Below are 21,640 nucleotides of genomic sequence, written 5' to 3' on the forward strand. Positions count from 1 at the left end.
GTTAGAGTGAACAAAGCTTTGATAAGTGCCCTATCAGATGAGAAGTTGTTTAATGTCTTAGAGCTAGAAAATGCAAAGCAGATTTGGTTGAAGCTTGAAACTCTTTATGAAAGTGACCAAGCAGTAAAGATTGCAAAACTTGAAGGTTATCGGGTGAGATATGAAACTTTAAAGATGGAAGAAGATGAGAAGATAATTTCTTTCATAGATAGAGTGAATGAGATTCTCATTGGAATAAAATGTTGCAGTAGAAATGTTAATGCAGATGAGATTGTGTCAAAGATTCTGAGGGTTCTACCTCCATCTTATAAAATGAAGGCTATTGCAATAAATGAACCCTTGATAATGTCAAATACCCCTATTACTAAAGATATATTACTTAGGAAATTGATTGCTTTTGAACTTGAAGAACTTGGAGATTAGAGTGCTACTAAAACTGAGACTGCATTTAGAGCATCTGCTTCCAGTAAGTAGAAGATAGAGTGGAAGGAGACATATGCTAAATTAATTGTTTAACTTATTGAAAACTAATTCAGCTAGCCCTCTCAATTTTCCTCTGGTATCAAAGATTCTAACAATTGGTATCAAAGTAAGGTCCTCTCTGAAGAAGCTTAACCACTCGAGGAGATCCGATGGCATCAACTTCTACATTTAATACCTACTAGAAGGAGAGTCCTAGATTTGATGGTACAAATTATAAAATTTGGAAGGAGCGAATGAAGATTCATTTGATATGTCTTGGAGATGAAGTTTGGGAGATAATAGAGAAAGGGTATACAACTCATGATCCTAATTCAATAACTCCGACACTTCTTGATGAGTAGAAGAGAGTTGATAATGATGTTAGAGTGAAAGAAGCTTTGTTAAGTGCCCTATCAGATGAGATTTGTTGAATGTCATAGAGCTAGAAAATGCAAAGTAGGTCTAGTTGAAGCATGAAAGTCTTTATGAAGGTGACCAAGCAATAAAGATTGCAAAACTTGAAGATTACCGGGTGAGATATGAAACTTTGAAGATGGAAGAAGATGAGAAGATAAGTTCTTTCATAGATAAAGTGAATGAGATTCTCATGGGAATCAAATGTTGCAATAGAAATGTTAATGTAGATGAGGTTGTGTTAAAGATTTTGAGAGTTCTACCTCCATCTTATAAAATCAAGGAAATTTCAATAAATGAACTCCAGACAATGTCAAATATCCCTATTATGAGAGATACATTACTTGGGAAATTCACTACTTTTGAACTTAGAGATCAGAGTGCTACTAAAACTGAGACTAGATATAGAGCATCTTCTTCAAGTAAGTAGAAGATAGATTGGAAGGAGTTAAATGCTAAATTAATTGTTTAACTTGTGGAAAACAAATTCACCCACCCCTCACAATTTTCCTCCAGCATCAAAGATTCTAACAATTGGAATCAAAGTGAGGTCCTCTCTGTAGAAGCTTAACCACTTGAGGAGATCCGATGGTATCAACTTCTACATTTAATCCCTACTCAAAGGAGAGCCCTAGATTTGATGGTACAAATTAAAAAATTTGGAAGGAGTGAATGAAGATTCATCTAAGATATCTTGGAGCTGAAGTTTGGGAGATAACAGAGAAAGGGTATACACCTCATGATCCTAATTCTAAAACTTTGACACCTCCTGATGAGCAGAAGAGAGCTAATAATGATGTCAGAGTGAAAGAAGCTTTGTTAAGTGCTAAATCAGACAAGAAGTTGTTGAATATCATAGAGCTAGAAAATGCAAAGCAGATCTGGTTGAAGCTTGAAACTCTTTATGAAGGTCACCAAGTAGTAAAGATTGAAAAACTTGAAGGTACCAGGTGAGATATGAAACTTTGAAGATGAAAGAAGATGAGAAGATAAGTTCTTTCATGGATAGAGTGAATGAGTTTGTAATGGCAATCAAATGTTGCGATGGAAATGTTAATTAGGATGAGCTTGTGTCAAAGATTCTAAGAGTTCTACCTTCATCTTATGAAATGAAGGCTACTGCAATAAATGAACTCCAGACAATGTCAAATGCCCCTCTTACCAGAGATACATTACATTGGAAATTGACTACTTTTGAACTTGAAGAACTTGGAGATCAGAGTGCTACTAAAACTGAGAATGCATTTAGAGCATCTACCTCTGGTAAGAAGAAGATAGATTGGAAGGAGTTATATGCTAAATTAATTGTTTAACTTGTGGAAAAATTATTCACCCCCTCCCCCCTCTCAGTTTTCCTCCGGTATCAAAGATTCTAACAATTGGTATTAGAGTGAGGTCCTCTCTACAGAAGCTTAACTAATTGAGGAGATCTGATGGCATCAACTTATACATTTTATCCCTACCGGAAAAAGAGTCCCAGATTTGATGGTACAAATTACAAATTGTTGAAGGACCAAATGAAGATTCATCTGAGATGTCTTGGAGCTGAAGTTTGGGACATAATAGAGAAAGGATATATACCTCATGATCCTAATTATGGAACTCTAACACCTCTTGATGAGCATAAGAAAGCCGATATTGATGTCAGAGTGAAATAATCTTTGTTAAGTGCCCTATCAGATGAGAAGTTGTTGAATACCATGGAGCTAGAAAATGCAAAGAAGATTAGGTTGAAGCTTGAAACTCTTTATGAAGGTGACAATGAAGTAAATATTTCAAAACTTGAAGGTTCCCGAGTGAGATATCAAACTTTGAAGACGAAAGAAGATGAGAAGATAAGTTCTTTCATGGATAGAGTGAATAATATTATCATGGTAATCAAATGTTGCTGTGGAAATGTTAATAAGGATGAGGTTTGTGTCAAAGATTCTGAGATTTCTACCTCCGTCTTATTAAATGAAGGCTACTACAATAAATAAATTCGAGACAATGTCAAATACCCATGTTACTAGAGATACATTACTTGGGAAATTGACTGCTTTTGAACTTGAAGAACTTGGAGATCAGAATGCTACTAAAACTAATACTGCATTTAGAGCATCTGCCTCTAGTAAGAAGAAGATAGACTTGAAGGAGTTATATCCTAAATTAATTTTTTAACTTGTGGAAAACTGATTTAGCCCCCCCTTTCAGTTTTCCTTGGATATCAGAGAATTTAATAATTGTTATTAGAGTGAGGTCCTCTCTGCGGAAGCTTAACCGCTTGACAAGATCTGATGGCATCAACTTCTACATTTAATCCCTACCGAAAAGAGAGTCCCAGATTTGATGGTACAAATTGTAATACTCTTAAAATGGTCATCAAAACCATGGGCTCCTAATCTCGACAACATCACTAATGTCCTAACCAAAGGCAATTAAATCAACCTTGAGCACATTATTAATTCTTTAATCATGAAATATCACATGGCAAATCAATTACTCAATATTAATTAAATATTCATTTAATTAATTGAATCATTTCCAAGAATATCATTTTGATCAATTATCTTATTTAATTTATTAAATATCCTTGCATATTTAATTAATTAATAAATTGTCATTTAATCATGCAAAAGGAATTAATTTATTATAAAAGAGGAATTAATTACAAAGCAAGAGTTGAATTGAAATTAAACAAAAAGAATTGAATTGAGAGAGAAATCAAACTTGAGATATTATTTCTTTTTCTAAATTTAGAACTTGAAATAAGAAAAGCAATTAATTGAATTATTAAATTATTCTCTAAAATTGGAACTCAAAGCTTTTCAGAAAAAGAAGTTCAATTGCATTGAAAAGACTCTTTTCTTGAATAAATAAAAGAATTATCTATTTCTATCACAAATGCATGGAATTAATTTATTATTATTTCCAATGCAACTTGGACTTCTAATTTGAATGCATTTCAATTAAACTAAAATTGGAATCTATCTCAAGGTTAGCTGAACCTGATTTCTCAATTATTTTCAATTAATTCTAAATTGAGTTTTTCTCTTTTGTGATTCTCTATAAATTAAGTCTCCAGCTCTCATTCCAATTTACCCTAGAGATTTTTGAGAACGCGCTTGGAGATTATTATCATGCTAATTTCACTCTGGAGTCATTGAAGATCATTGTGCTTTTTAGATTATTTACATCCATCATTGCTTACATCCATTTTGCTTGAATTGATGATTTGCTTGAATTATTCATCCATCTTGAATCCATATAGTTAATATCATATAGATTAAATTCTTCATCTTGGTGTAGGCTAGTCACTAGTATTGCTTATAAAACTCTGAGAGCAATCTTATTCTCACATCTTTTAGAAGGCAATTAGTCGCTTTGTTATGGTTTATTATTGATTGATTATTATTTACTAACCATGCATATAATGACTTAATTGAAGTGTTGTGTTTGCAGCTACAGATCACTTTTTCACACACACATATCTGGCACCTACCATGGGGCAAAAGACTACATTTTTTGGCCTCTAAGACTCACTACTTTGTTTTTTGTTATTTTCCAAATTTCAGATTTTTTGATTTTTTGTGTATTCTTCTCATACGACAATTCCCACAGGTTGAAACAACAAACTACATGTGTCGTACGAATTGGAATCCTGTCTCGTATGAGTTGGGATCTTGTATCGTATGAGTTTTTATACTGTCATACGACTCTGTATTTTTTGGTAAAAAATTGAAAAAGGAGGCAAATTTTCATGATTTTGTGATTATTCTGACGACTAACCCTGACTGTTTATCTATCTATCTCAGAATATTTCATAGCCTAATCAGTTTATAGAGAACGCTTGTCAAAGAATATGCTTGTTGCACAAAAACAATATGACTACTAATTCGTTGTCTTTGCAGGTTGCTTAAGGAGAATCGACTAAACATCGTGTATTCTTTAAATTCAATTTTAGGAACCTAACTTGCTATCTGGTTAAAGAACAAGTCCATCTTTCATGTTTTTAGAAGATTCTTAGAGGTAGGAGAGTATTCTCTTGTCTTTTTATAGATAATCAAAAATCTAGACCCTGGAGGCTTTTTCTTTGTTTGAGATTTGTATATCTTTAGTAGGCCTGCCCTCCCAAGGGGTTGAAAAACTCTTAAAGCCATTATGGCCAGTGTGAGGGGAATGACCTAAGTGGGAACAACTAAACACCAAGTACTCCAACCCATTATAAAATAAACATGATTTGATGAAAATCAAGTCAACAATAGTGCTCGGGAATAGCTCTCCTCTGTACCTTCGGGTATATTAAACCTTGGTTTTCAAGGCTGGGAGACCTCTTAATTGAGTTTATACCTCAACGCGCCAAATGGATCCCTGACTAGTTCCAATTAAAAATAGAAGCTACCCAGTTCATCTCCGAAAGGGGGATAATCTTTGTGCAAGAGAGATAGTAACTCTCCCAAGATACTTGTCATTTCGTGCCCCCATTAGCGTTTGGAGTTGGATAATATGGCGTTGAGAATCCATTGTGTGAGACTCAGTGGCCGTATTTCGATTAGCTATTGGGTGTGTACCTGAGTCTACAAGCAAAGGTTTTCTTTCCTCACCAAATTCCTTAGGGTTTGCATGTTGTGATTGGAGTCAATATACATACTACTTGTTTTTTGTGTTTTCATCCCTGAAACAAAAATTGAAATACCAAAATTGGAGAAGACAAGAAACAACTCAGTGATTTGAAACTCTGTCCATGTCAGAAACTAGTCCATCTTAAGTTGAAACTCTGTTCATGTCAGAAACTAGTCCATCCTAAGTTGAAACTCTGTCTGTATCATAAACTAATCCATCTTAACTTGAAACTTTGTCTGTGTCAAAAACTAGTCCATCTTAAGTCAAAACTCTATCCATGTCAGAAACTTGTCCATCTTAAGTCGAAACTCTATCCGTGTCAAAAATTAGTCCATCCTAAGTCGAAACTTTGTCCATGTCAGAAACTTGTCCATCTTAAGTTGAAATTTTGTATCCTGGTCCAAAATCAATCCATCTCAGAATTGGTCATACTCAGTTATCATACTCAGCAATTGAAAAAACTTAGAATTTCTAGGCTCTATCTTGTGAACAGTCATATGACTCTGAATATTTATCATGCTATACCTGATCCTGTGTCATACGAGTCTTCTGATTTGTCATCCTAGACCTGATCATTTTTATCTATCATCTAGTTATGTATCTTGTGTCGTACAAAATAGAACTACTCTGAGTCTTTTGTCGTCCTACACATACTCATCTATCGTACGGTTCAAGGTAGAAACTCGTATGAAATAGAACTTTTGTCGTCCTATATCTGCTAAATTGTCATCCGGTTCAAAAAATTTTGTTGTACGAGTATCTTGTTTTGTCAGAACAGAATAGTCAAAATTTCCTAAAAATACTCTACAGTGAACATAATGCTAGTTATCAATTTTCCTGAGCATAAACAGATCAAGACAATGTACCTCTGCCATTTGTGTTGCATGATTTGGTTGATCATCTTTCAGCTAGTTCAATCAACTACCTATCAAATTTTAGTCACTTAGATAATGTCTTATACAGGATAGATCATTCCTGAAACCAGACCGAATCTTACACTACTCTTAGAATCAACTTAGATAAACATCTTATACAGGATAGATCATTCCTGAAACCAGACTGAATCTTAATTGTTTCTCCCAAACAATACATTAACCGAACAACTAGCTTTGAATTTGATCTTGACCTCTACATCACAAACAACTTTAGGTCACACTAATCCATAAAAAATGCCTACACAAACCAGTAGTTCTCATAAGAAAGAAGCCAAAGGCAAAGGAATACCCTTTTCATACACTGATAATCCATTTTATGAAAAGGATCCACTCACTGACATACCGTCGTCATTAGGTGGACCAATTTTTTATGACCCTAAATCTCCCATTATTTATGAGATAGAACACAATGATGGAAACAAGGATGATAATAATATTCCCGAAAATTATAATGATTCCTCATCATCAAGTGAGGCTAACAAAGACACTAAACCTCCAGAAAAAGAAATCCTTGACTGTCAAAAGGACAAAGACTTTAGAAAAATGATGAAAGCTATCATGACCTGAGAGAAGGAAGACTATTTCTTAGAACTAACAAAACAAGGTGCTAAACTTCCTACTGGATATGATGTTTAGACACTCATTACTAAAAAGAAAGATTCACCTATACTCATGGTACACAAACAATTACAAGCCTTACGAATGGAGGTCACAGAACTACAGAAGAAGGACAAGTCCCCAAAACAATATTCTCTGGAAATAATATGTCTCATTCCATTTGACAAGAATCTATACATGCCTCCATTTCCCTCACGAGTGGAGATCCCAAAATTTGATAAGTATCATGGTACCTTGGATCCTTAAGATCATGTTAGAGAGTTTTGTGCCACCTGTATGGAGTTTGTGCATGATCAAATGTACCTCATGTGCCTTTTCCCAAGGAGTTTAGGGGATCAAGCAATGGAATGGTTCTCAAGTCTACCCAAAGGAATAAAAACATTCGAAGAACTAATCCAACTATTTTTACAACAATACTCATACAACATTCGACATCCTGTGATTATGATCAAGCTTTGCAATACTAAACAAAAAACAAGGGAGTTTCTTCTTACTTTCCTCCAACGCTAGAGAAAGATGTTTTCTAGGTATTCTCGACCTATCCCAAACTTTGAGAAAATGGATATATTTGTCAATAACTTGGTCCTCAAATTGAAGTATAGTGTACAAATGCAAGTACACCCATCATTTAACAAAATGGTAGATAATGCCATTCAAATGGAAGATGTGCTCATAAACAAGGGGGGTATCACGCCTTTGAAAGAAACACAACTAGGATCTAGCTCTAAATAGAAGAACAAGTATTGGAAGTTTGGCAAAGACAACAACAAGAATGTTGTTAATGATGGAGTAGTAGACACTGTCAAAGCTAGCTCAAAATCCACAATATTCAACTTGGCTAGTGGTACACAAGCACTTAAAGTTGTTGAGGCTACAGCAAAAAATCCACCAAAGAAAACAAAAGCATGGTTCAAAGAAAAGCCTTGGCTTTCCAAACCTAAGCATGATTTTACTCCTCTTGAAGAATTGTATGAATCCACTTTCAAAACTCTACTGGCAAACAACTTGATAACACTACCAGATAACTCCAGACCATATGATCTAGAAGTCAAACCAAGATGGTGGAGAGAAAATGAAAACTGTGACTTCCATCGAAATAAAGGTCATAACATAAACAATTGCATGAAGCTAAAACATGAGATTCAAGTTCTCATAGATGCTGGTAAAGTTGTTGTTGGGAATCATTTGACTAATGCAGATCATAAATAATTTAAAGACCCTTTGCCTATTTAGGAACAAGGTGATTCTTCAAAGACAAAAGGAGGTGCCAAGGTAAATTATACTTATACCAGCTAGGACAATGTTATCAACATGATTTAGCCTTCCCACTCGGAATATTGCAATGTGATTATAGTCCAAGATAAACCAAGTGAATCACAATATGCAAGAGCTTTCACCCATTCTCAGAAGAAAGTCACTCTCCAAGGAGCCAGTTCTTCCGACTCAGCTCAAGCAACATCAAATCCACCAGCCTTGCCAAACAAACAAAAAGAATCAACTTAGACAAATTTAAAAGGTTAACTTCATCATCATCTTCTAGATATAGTGTTGTTGAATAGTTGAAAAGGACAAATGCTCAAATCTCAATCTTTAAATTGCTAAAACTCTCATCTGCTCACAAAGAGATCCTAGACAAAGCATTGCTCACCACTAACATTCCAAAAGATTTAGACATTGATCAGTTTTAGTCTATGATGGGTCATCTCACTTCACCTCACTATCTGACCTTCTCTGAAGAAGATGACAACTCACTAAATCATCCACATAACCAACCATTGCATATTGAAGCCATGATCCAAAAACACAGAGTCAAACATGTTTTGATAGATGGAGGCATGGATTTGAATATCTGTACTTACAGTCTGCTTACACAACTAGGATTATTTGAAAATGTCATTGATCCTAGCAAGAAAATAACAATAAAAGCCTATGATGAAGAAGAAAGGACTTCTAAAGGTCTAGTGTCATTACCTATCAGAGTGGGACCTGTAGAAAGAGGTGTCCTTTTCCAAGTACTTGATATTCCTTTGTCATACAATATATTACTGGGCAGGCCATGGATTCATGAAATGAAGGCAGTACCGTCAACATACCATCAATGCTTAAAGTTTCCTTATAATGGAGCTGAAGTTAGTATTCATGCTGATACAAATGTCATTTGTAATGCATTGACAAAAGGTGCAGATACTTTTGTGCCTCATAATAGGGCAGCCTCTCCAAATGCAAATACAGAAACACTGATGAAAGACTTAGAAAAGAGATTGAAGATTACAAATACGGGCCTGGATGGCTACAAGATAGAACTAATACTTTCATTAGTTTCTCTCCCTCCATCACCAAAATAGTTGGGCAAGCCATCAGAGGCTATGAGAACACAAAATTCAGCTCCAAATACCATATATGATGGTTTCTTTGTACAGTTTTCTACCTCCTTGGTGGATGAAATAGAAGAGGATGTTGTTCTTAACTAGCTCTTTAAGGAAGATAGTCAAAATGAGGAGGTACAACATTGTGAGATTTCCTCAAACCAATATGGTCTTGGCTACAAAATGATTCAACACATGGGGTACTCAGGTACTAGGCCTCTAGGAAAACAAAAGGAAGGTATTACTGAACCAATTCAACTGCAAACAAAATCCACAAATGATAAGGCTGGACTAGGATACAATCCGAAAAAGACATTAGACCAAAAACATGTTTCTAAGTCTAAGTGGTAGAAAAGATTATCGCTTTTAACATTATAGGAAGTAGACACTCAACAAACAAAAGCAAAGTTTAGAAAAGAGAAAGAGGAATCAATAGTTAAGAAAGAAGAAATAGTTAGTGCTCAAGCTTCGATGGTGTCAGCTACAATAATACAAGAAGTTGAGGTCCCAAAAGATATAAGAGATGAAGTAGTAAGAATCAAAGAATTGTTTGCACCACTAAAACTTCCAGTTACATTTACTTGCAGGCAACAAATAGATGATTCAGAGACTGACTCAAATGAGTATGAATGGGGTCCTAACCACCTCTCAAACACATCCACTATAGAAACTCCAGAAGAGTCTAGTGGTGTCATAGATGATACTCAAGAGCTGATGTGCATAAAACTAGAGAAAGAAATAGAGGAAATTAGACAAAAGAGACAAGCAAATTATGAACAATGATTGAAAGAAGGAAGAATACTATAAATCTTCTCATCTATATACCCCTATCCTAAAACAGAACAAATCGGGTATAGAACTACACAAGAAGAGTTGGAAGCTACAGAACAAGAACCAGTTACAGTCCAAAAGAAGCTGAATGGAGTAAACGACAACAAATCATAGAAACATCAAGATCATGTCAACAGGTGTGTCAGATACAAATGATAAATGAACCACAACATGAAGGAACTTGAAGTATTAAAGATGTTGGTGTTGATACCATATATACACTTACTAAATCACTTGAAGAAGACTCGCTAACTTCATCCGATGACTCTGATGACTCTGATGACAGTCTCATTTAGGACAATATCTACTCAACCTCAAATTCGAAATCATCTGATACAAACAATGAAAATCTGTCTACTGATCTTATCACTATTCAACCATGATATGACATCCTGTCTAGCGTAGTGAACAACATTACAAGTATGTCTATTGGATTAGATCAACTAAATATTAACTTGAACTTTAATAATCATGATCAAACTTTTCCTAGTCTCGAGACACTTATGCAAGGTATTCTTCTAGAACTTGACTTTTTGATCCGTCATTGTGATAAAAATACCATGAACACTCTTGAACCTATCCAAAATTTATCCTTATTACATCCTGAATTGATTAACTATACTTTACAAAACCAGCCCATGAACATACCTATTTTTACCAATGACTATACGTTAGCCTATTATCTCAATGCAGTCAAACCTATGGACTCTTCCACCAGTGAACAGAGCGAAAATATGATTGAAGTGGATATCAAGTATCTTAGTTGCAAAAGCAAGCAAAATAAAAATAAAAGATCTGATGGCGAAAACCACATTGTGGCAGTGTCAGAATCTAAAAAAGAGAAAATAAAGGACGTACCTAAAGGTGAAAACCTCTTTGAGGTGCTTGAAGGTGAGATACTTGATATACTGCCAAGTCATTTCTAGGAGAGGTCTTCCATATTGATCAAGCCAACTCAGTCAATGAACATTGGGAGTCAAGAGACAACACACATCATTCATGTAGCTCAATCACTATCAGCGGAAGAATTGAAGGAGTTCACTTATCTATTCTTAGAAAAGAAACTAAACTTTGCATGGACGTACTCTGATATGCCAGGCTTGGATACTGATCTCATTATGCACAATCTTTCAATTACACCAGGAGTAAAACCAGTTAAGCAAAAACTCCATAAGATGAACCCGCATGTAGCACTATTAGTCAAGGCTGAACTAGAAAAACTGCTCAAAGATGGATTCATTAGAGCTATAGATTATGCCAAATGAATTTCAAACATAGTACCTATGTTAAAGGCAGACAAGTCTATCAGAATTTGCATGGAATTTAGAGATCTTAACAAAGCATGTTTGAAGGATGACTTTCCATTACCAAATATTGATATGATAGTCGACATGACTGCCGGATATGAGATGTACTCACTAATGGATGGGTTCTCCAGATACAATCAAATCAAAATAGCTCCTGGAGATCAAGAAAAGACAACTTTCACCTGTGCATGGGGAACCTTTTGCTAGAACATCATGCCATTTGGGCTAAAGAACGCAAGAGCAACCTATCAAAGAGCAGTTACAACTATTTTTCATGACATGATGCATAAGAATATGGAAGATTGCGTTGATGACACCTTATTAAAGACTAGATCAACGCATATTCAAGAGTTAGGTCCTATACTTGACATAATGGAAAGTTCAAATTCCGGTTAAATCCAAAGGAGTGTGCATTCAGAGTGACATCTGGTAAACCACTTGGCTACATCATTTCAAAGAAGGGAATCAAGGTTGATCCTAAGAAGGTTCAAGCCATAATGGAAATGCCACCTTCAAAGAACATCAGTCAAATGAGAAGTCTACAAGGATGTCTCCAATCCATCAGATGATTCATTTCTCAGCTATCAAACAAAGCTCAACCTTTCACAAAGGTATTGAGAAAAGGAATAATATACAACTGGGATCAGCAATGTGAACAACATCTTCAGTAGATAAAAGAGTACCTGTCAAATCCACCGATATTGATGCCACCGATTCAGGGTAAACCACTAATATTATATATATCAGCAATAGATTCATCACTAGGGGCACTTCTGGCACAACAAGATGACAACAAAAAGGAACGAGCTATTTATTACATCAGTAGGAAATTGGTGTCTTATGAAATGAACTACACTATAATAGAAAAAGAATGCTTGGCATTTGTCTTTGCATCACAAAAACTGAGACACTACATGCTAGCACATTCAGTCAAGCTAGTGGCCAAAATTGATCCACTCAAATATCTTCTCAATAAAGAAACACTTACAGGAAGATTAGCGAAATGGGTCATGATCCTTACAGAGTTTAACATTGAATATGTGGAACACAAAGCCATAAAAGGACAGGTAATTTCTGATCAACTTGCTAAAGCTCCGCTTGAGGATACTCAACTGCTACACATAGAGTTTTCGGATGAATCAATAATGCACCTTACTCAACAACCTTGGAAAATGTTCTTTGATGGGTCCTTTACTCAAAATGGTTTAGGTGCTGGCATATTATTCATTACTCCTCAGAAGTATTCAATCCCAAAGTCTTATAAGATTTTATTCCCTTGCACGAACAACATTGCAGAATATGAAGCTTTGGTGAACGGGATAAAACTAGCTATTGAATGGAAGGTTGCAGAATTGTATATCTATGGAGATTCTCAGCTAGTGGTTAATCAAATCAATGATACATATTAGAATCGAGATGAGAAACCGATGCCTTACAAGAGGATGGTTGATGATCTTAAGAAGTATTTTTCTTTTTGTATCATTCCAATAGATTCCTAGATCCGCAAATAGAGCAGCAGATGTTATGGCTACCTTGGCATCTATACCTGAGTTACAAGAGTCCAATTTTCAATTTGATTTCCTGGTGGAAAAGTTATATTACCCCACTTATGATTCTCTTGAGACCCAAATAGTTTGTTCTATTATTAGAGATGACTCATCTCGATACATCCACATCTATTCCTATCTATGCGACCAAATTATCCCTAGAAATCTTACTCGAAATGAGAAAAGAAACCTAACTTGAAACGCTTCATGGTATGTTATCATAGCTAGCAATTTATTTAGATGAGGTTTGGATGATACATTGCCTAGATGTCTAGAAACTGAAGAATCTAAACATGCATTATCAAAATTTCATGAAGCTATTTGTGGATCTCATTCGAATGGATTTACTTTAGCTCAGAAACTACTACGAGCTGGCTACTACTGGCCAAACATGGAAAAAGACACCATCAAATTTGCTAAGACTTGTGAGAAATGTTAGCTTCATGGAAATCTCATACATGCCCCGGCAAGGGACCTCATACCATTTATTACACACTGTCCTTTTCAGCAATGGGCCTTTGATCTCATTGCTGAGATATATCCTGCTACATCTAATAGACATAAATTAATCATAACTGCCACTGAGTATTTCACCAAGTGGATAGAAGCAGTTCCGCTCATTAAAGTAACTGGTAAACAAGTCACCTTGTTCATCCTGAACTATATCATCTATAGGTATGGGATGCCTTCGTCCATCATGACTGATAATGGAGAACAATTTAAGAATAAAGATCTGGACGAGCTTTGTGAGAAATTCAAAATAATGCAACACTGGTCATCAGTATATTACCCTCAAGGTAATGGACAAGCTGAGGCGTCTAACAAAAACCTATTGACTATCTTACATGGAACAGTGAACAAGTCTAGGAAGGATTGGCATCTGCAGCTCAATCCTGCACTATGGGCTTACAGAACAAGTATCAGAACACCTATTGGGGCTACACCTTTCTCTTTGGTGTATGGGTCCAAAGCACTACTACCTATTGAAGTATAAATACTATCTCTAAGAGTTTCTTTGCAAGGTCCTGTTACTGATGAAGATCATAGAATATCTAGATTGCAAGAGCTCGAATTGTTGGATGAGCGTCGGCAAGTGGCCTTTGATCATCTTAGAGTGTATCTGAAGAGAATGTCCAGAGGATATAACAAGAAAGTTTGACAAAGATAATTTCAGGTTGGTGACCTAGTTCTGAGAGAAAATCCAAAAAATCAATAGTTTCGCAACAATAAAGGGAAGTTTGAACCCAACTGGCTAGGTCCCTACATTGTTACTGCAGTATTCGGCTCTGGTGCTTATCAACTCTCAAACTCAGAAGGAGAATAGCTCTTTGAACTGATTAACACCATCCACTTGAAGAAATTATTCACTTAGCATTCTCTATGCCACCAACCTGTACAGCTGGAAAAAGTCCTTGAAAAAAAAAAAAATCAGAAAAATCATAAAATACAAAAAACAAAAAATGAAAAAATGAAAAAATATAAAAAGAGAGAAAAATGCCCTAGTAAAAACCTGGTAAATAGGCACCTTGGTAAAAAAATAAAATTGAATCTCTGCCAAGTAGGTGAAAACCTAGCAAACAGGTACCTCTTGTACTCAAGCGCTCCATCTATCAACACAACGTTGGCAATTCCCGTTTCCATGCATCTTTGCTTTTGCTTGTACATATTTTTCAGTCACTTTCGTGACATCCTGGTTCATTGGAACCCTCATGACTTGAAACTGATCAACAACCTAGTCTTAGGTTAATTGATAGAGCACATTACATATCCTAAGTAGTACCAACCAAGTCATCTTTCCATCAGTGAATCATGGTCGTCCACTCCGAGTCAGTTACCTGTCTCCTAACTACCAAAGAGTTTTTTATCACTAAGTAAACAAGCAAAACAACATAACAAAAAACAATTACTAAACAATTTGAGCTATGAATGAAAATTTTCTTTGTGTGTTGTCTTTTATATTGGTTTTTGATTATTATTGCTTTGAGTAACTCGAGGAAGTCTATTGTGACTAAGAGGAGCAAGGATTGGGGGCATAATATTTTCTTTGTTTTTTTCTTGTAGGAATGATCCCAATGATCTGGAAACATATAAATTAGCTGGGTGTTTGTGATAAGAGCCTTCACAACAAGGTGAAATTGCCTCACATACCTCGACTCTACTTATTTGTATGCTACAGGGAGGTCCATATCATTTTTTTGTCTATTTTGAGGGAATTTCTTTATGATGCAATTCGGGTCCCTACGAAATCTGTCCAAGGATATGAACGAAAAAAGGGTCATTGCGGATAAGATAATACATATTGCACATTGAAAAAGAAAGGAACTCTAACCTGCCTGTTGTGTTCGTTATGCTCAGTGATGAATCTTAAGTATTTTAAATCCAGTGACTAGGTTTAGGTTGCATTTCGCATAGCATTTTGCATAGAATTTTGCATATCATTTTGCATATCATTCTGTATTTTTATGACTTTAGAGTGATTTTGGTATGGTAATAATCTCTTTATCTTTTGAATGAGAGCTGAAAGCATCATCATTTCTTTGATCAAGTACTTGTGTTTTTGAGATGTTAGCTGCATACATAAAATTTAATATAGCTTCATACATTTCATTATTTACTCATCTGCATTCATCTTATTTCATAGAAAAAATGAAAACATTGCATTACTCATATTACTCATTGCTCATTAATTCATTTGCATATGAAAAGAAACAAAAAGACATCCATAATCATTTGCATTACATACATTCATATGAAAAGAAATGCATACATATAGAACAAAGCATATAAAAGATATCTCATAAACGAATCAACACAAGTATGATGAAGTCAAATCGGATTTCGTATATATCATGTCAAGTATAAAGGTACAAAATGATGTCGAATGACATATAAAAACTCCCATTAGAGCAAGAATTGTATAGGCTACAAAAAATGGGTGTGTCTACAAAAAATATATCCAAGCTACAAGAAGAATATCTAGCTCTGAGCCTCTCCCTCATCGCCTAGTGGAGGAGGAGGAGCCTGATGACTGGGATCTTGTCGAGGTGCTTGAGCTCCCTTAGAACATGCCATATACTAAGAATAAGGAATCACCTGATGCGCTACAAGAACTGCCATGCTATATGCTGCGACATAGTAGGCTGCCCTGCTGTTCTGATGCAAAACCTCATGTTGGAGGGTGTCTCGCTCCGCTCTCATCATCGCAAGCTGATGATCATGCTTTGCTCTCAACTCAGCCAACTACTGATCTCTCTCAACCCTCACCTCTACAAGATGTCGGTCTCGCTCCGCTAGCTGAGTCTGAGCCACTGTCAACTATGACTACAGCTCTGCAAGATGTGCTCTCATCAACCATCTTGTGTCTTTCCCCTACTCTCTTGCTGACTCTCCACCTCCATCTCCACCTCCAGTACCACCCTGCTCCTCCCTCTACTACCGGACCTATCTCAAAGCTGCTCGCTCCTCCTCAACTCCACCCAGTCTCACTCCTACTCTCCCAAGGGATCCATCCTCACCCCTTTGTTGTCCACCCTCAACTGGAACCCTGCTGCTACTAGCACCAGGATCACCACCTATCCACATCAGAGCCTCAGCTCTCTGTCCCTGTCTATCTCTGGCCCTATCTCAGACCCTATCCCTGTACCTGTGCAGGGGAATCATCCTCAACATCCTTAATGCATGGTGCCTGCTCACCTGGATCAGTAAATATAGGAAAAGGCTGTTGTTGGAACCACTCTCTGTATTGGGGCAATACCCCCGCATCCACAATATTGTCCATATAATCCCATCTGAGGCACTGTAGACCAGTCAACTCCTACATGGCCAAGGCATAAGATAATCGAGGAGACCATCCCTGTCTCTCCTCATCCACATAATGCGTATACACTGTAAACTCTTGTGAGATCCCCTGAGGCCGGCCATACTACCTCATCACTCAAGAAATGACAAACCACTCCACAATGGTCTGTGATCTCCCAATAAGAGGACGTGCGACAAAAAGGTCCCTACGGACTAGCTACCAGTCATCCTAAGGCTCCAAATCTCTATAAGGTCTCCACACTACGACTATCAAATCATCTAACTATGGCCGCCAAAAAGCTATCTTGCCCAGATGGGGCTGCGTAATATAACTGACGTACCTATATATAATCGGCTGCTCGAGATCTGTACTATCATCTACCACTGGCCGACAAACAAGAAGATGCTCCCAAGCCCAAACCTATTATATATATAGACCTGTGGCCATGCTCCAACCATCTCTATACACGATCTCATGCATCTCACGATACATGTGAGCAAGCAAGCAAGAACCCCAGCCAAGCCTCTGAGAGGTCTCTATCAATCTCATCAACATCCTACCCCAACCACACTAGAAACCATGCTGCCCTCTATCTGGCATCAGAAAAAAACCAATGAAGCCTACTAGAATACATGCCAGAGGAAACTCCTTGCTGTATCTGCTCATCAATATGTCCCAACTAATGGAATGAGTCAAAATGTTAGGATCTCTGAAGACATGCCTCACTGCTTATAATCTTGGAAGGTGCCCTGAATCGTAATCCACCTTATCCCCAACAAAAGGGATATAGAGGATCCTATATACATCCTTGGGAGTGATATTCAACTCCCCTATTGGCAGATGAAACATGTTATGCTCTAAATGGAATCTCTCTACCAACGTTGTGAGCATTCCGTGATTCACACGGATATCTGGTAAACCAAGAAGATGAGTCAAACCACATACATCAATATGAGCCTTCTCAACCTTAGATAAATGTCAAACTAATGCCATAGTAGGAGGATAAATGCATTTAAAGAGCACAGGATGTAATCAAACTTGCAAAAACCCAACAACGAAGCATCAGAAAACATTCCAAATGAGCCTACAAGGGAAGTAAAACATCAAGCAAATCCAATTGAGTCAAATGCAAAATCAAATTTTCATGTTTAGACCTTCAAAAATTCTCATTGTCTCCCGAAAGACAAAACACAAAGGGACAGAATCTTGTACGAGTCAGGAATAGCTCTCATACGACAAAACAATCCCAAACACAAACTATTGGGTCTCACACAACAAAATGGTCTTTTAACAGACCTGTCATACGATACAAGGGTGCATCCTGAATGAAAATTCTAATGACTTCAAACAAATATAATTTACCAGTTACTCGTACGAGACAGAATCCTGTCTTGCATGATAAAATGTGAAACCCGACCCCACACATGCGAAAAACTTGAAAAATGAACAAAAAAATTCAAAATTGAAAACATAAAGAGGCTTAAGATCGATCACTTACCGCTGGCTCATAGTTTCGGGGTCAATTATGACATCTCTAGTGCTTGAATCGATGCATACAAGTAGGGACCACCATTTTCTTCACAGAAGGCTTTTTGAATTTTCAAACTTGGAGGGTTAAAATGATTTGAAAATGACACTTTTGTCCCATATATAGCCAAAAACCTAATTTTTCAACTTACTCCGATGGACATGAAAATTGTACCCTTAGCTAATTTGACCATTCTGATTCCATTTTCGGGATCAAAATCAAAATTTGAGATCATTTTTCTAGTAAATTTCACAAATTGGACCACTTAGTGCTCTTTTCATCAAATGCTCATTCTTTCTTCAAATTGCACTCAATTTCAATGCTGAATATCAATTTCAATTCTACACATCAACTTTGTGCTCAATTTCTTATCAATTAGCATCGATTCTTCAAATATTCCTCAGAATCAATTTGTGCTCAAATAAATTATTATCACCAACAATTGCCTATCAAGTACCCTCACTATCTTACAATTTCGCTCCCGACGGGGCATACTCATGACCTTATGACTTCACATTTCACAAGTCGAGAAATAAATTTTTCAAATCTTCATCAAAAGTTGAGAAAAATCTTCTAAAGAAAATCAATCAATTCTTATTTGCTAAGGGGCATCTCAGCTTCATTGCTTCACATCAAGTTGAGATCTCTCGATTATCTGAATCTAATCAATCACTAGGGGCATATCAGTTTCATTGCTTCAAATCAAACTGATATTTATCTTTCGTCTAAATCAATCTCTTAACATTAATCAGTTTCATCGCTCCAAATCAAGCTGATTATTCGTTTAAACTCAATCAAAAGTTTAAAGAGTATCTTTGATCACACTCAATCTAAGCAGGTGTTCAGTATTCATTTCTTGATCAAGCTGAACATTTTATCTTCACTCATCGTGTCTTGATCAATCAAGTTCAAGATCAATTTTTATTATCACTCACTATGTCTAGATCAATCAAGTTCTAGATCAGTAAGATCCGCTTCTTGATCAATCAAGTTCAAGTTTGGTATCTTTTGTTTTCTATCATTCCTCAGTTCAATCAAGTTTGGGAATGGTATTGCTTTAATCAGACTTCATTCAGCTTTGTCGCTTCGAATCAAGCTAAACACCTTGCTCTTCATCTAGTTCATGATCATTCAAGTTCAGAACTGGCATCTTCTAGACATCACACATTCTTTGAACCAACGCGTTGCTCGCATATTAATTCAAAGAGGGGCAAATGTAGTACCCTAAAAATGGTCATCTAAACCATGGGCCCCTAATCTCAACAACATCACCAAGGTCCTAACCAAAGGGAATTAAATCAACCTTGAGCATATTATTAATTCTTTAATCATCAAATATCACATGGCAAATCAATTACTCAATATTAATTAAATATTCATTTAATTAATTGAATCATTTCCAAGAATATGATTTTGATCAATTATCTTATTTAATTTATTAAATATCCTTGCATATTTAATTAATTAATAAAATTGCCATTTAATCATGCAAAAGGAATTAATTTATTATAAAAGAGGAATTAATTACAAGGCAAGAGTTGAATTGAAATTAAACAAAAAGAATTGAATTGAGAGAGAAATCAAACTTGAGATATTATTTTTTTTTCTAAATTTAGAACTTGAAATCAGAAAAGCAATTAATTGAATTATTGAATTATTCTCTAAAATTGGAACTCAAAGCTTTTCAGAAAAAGAAGTTCAGTCACATTGAAAAGACTCTTTCTTGAATAAATAAAAGAATTATCTATTTTTATCACAAATGCATGGAATTAATTTATTATTATTTCCAATGCAACTTGGACTTCTAATTTGAATGCATTTCACTGAACCTGATTTCTCAATTATTTTCAATTAATTCTAAATTGAGCTTTTCTCTTTTGTGATTCTCTATAAATTCAGTCTTCAAATCTCATTCCAATTTACCCCTGAGATTTTTGAGAAAACGCTTGGAGATTATTATGACGCTAATTTCGCTCTGGAGTCATTGAAGATCATTGCACTTTTTAGATTATTTACATCCATTATTGCTTACATCCATTATTGCTTTAATTGATTATTTGCTTGAATTATTCATCCATCTTTCATCCATATAGTTAATATCATATAGATCAAATCCTTCATCTTGTTGTAGTCTAGTCACTAGTATTGCTTATAAAAATCTGAGAGCAATCTTATACTTGCATCTTTTAGAAGGCAATTAGTCACTTTGTTATGGTTTATTATTGATTGATTATTATTTACTTATGTGCTTAAGGTTGATTTAATTGCCTTTGGTTAGGACCTTGGTGATGTTGTCAAGATTAGGGGCCCATGGTTTAGATGACCATTTTTAGGGTATTACATTTGCCCCTCTTTGAATTAATGTGCGAGCAACACAAAATTTGGAATGAGCGAATGAAGATTCATCTGAGATGTCTTGGAGCTAAAGTTTGGGAGATAATAGAGAAAGGGTATACACCTCATGATCCTAATTTTGGAACTCCAGCACCTCCTAATCAGTAGAACAGAGCTGATAATGATGTCAGAGTGAAAGAAGCTTTGTTAACTACCCTATCAGACAAGAAGTTGTTGAATGTCATAGAGATGGAAAATGCAAAGCAGATCTGGTTGAAGCTTGAAACTCTTTATGAAGGTCACCAAGTAGTAAAGATTGCAAAACATAAAGGTTGTTGGGTGAGATATGAAACTTTGAAGATGAAAGAAGATGAGAAGATAAGTTATTTCATGGATAGAGTGAATGATATTGTCATAGGAATCAAATATTGTGGTAGAAATGTAAATGAGGATAAGCTTATGTCAAAGATTCTAAGAGTTCTACCTCTGTCTTATAAAATGAAGGCTACTACAATATATTAACTCTAGACAATGTCAAATAACTCTGTTACCAGAGATACATTACAAGGTAAATTGACTGCTTTTGAACTTGAAGAACTTGAAGATCAGAGTGCTACTAAAACTGAGACTGCATTTAGAGAATCTACCTCTGGTAAGTAGAAGATAGACCAGAAGGAGATATATGCTAAATTAATTGTTTAACTTGTTAAAAATGGATTCACCCCCCCTCTCAGTTTTCCTCTGGTATCAGAGATTCTAACAATTGGTATCAGAGTGAGATCCTCTCTGCAGAAACTTAACCTCTTGAGGAGATCCGATGGCATCAACTTCTACATTTGATCCCTACCGGAAGGAGAGTCACAGATTTGATGGTACAAATTACAAAATTTGGAAGGA

Source organism: Cryptomeria japonica, chromosome 5, assembly GCF_030272615.1.
Source record: "Cryptomeria japonica chromosome 5, Sugi_1.0, whole genome shotgun sequence".
Lineage (NCBI taxonomy): Eukaryota > Viridiplantae > Streptophyta > Pinopsida > Cupressales > Cupressaceae > Cryptomeria > Cryptomeria japonica.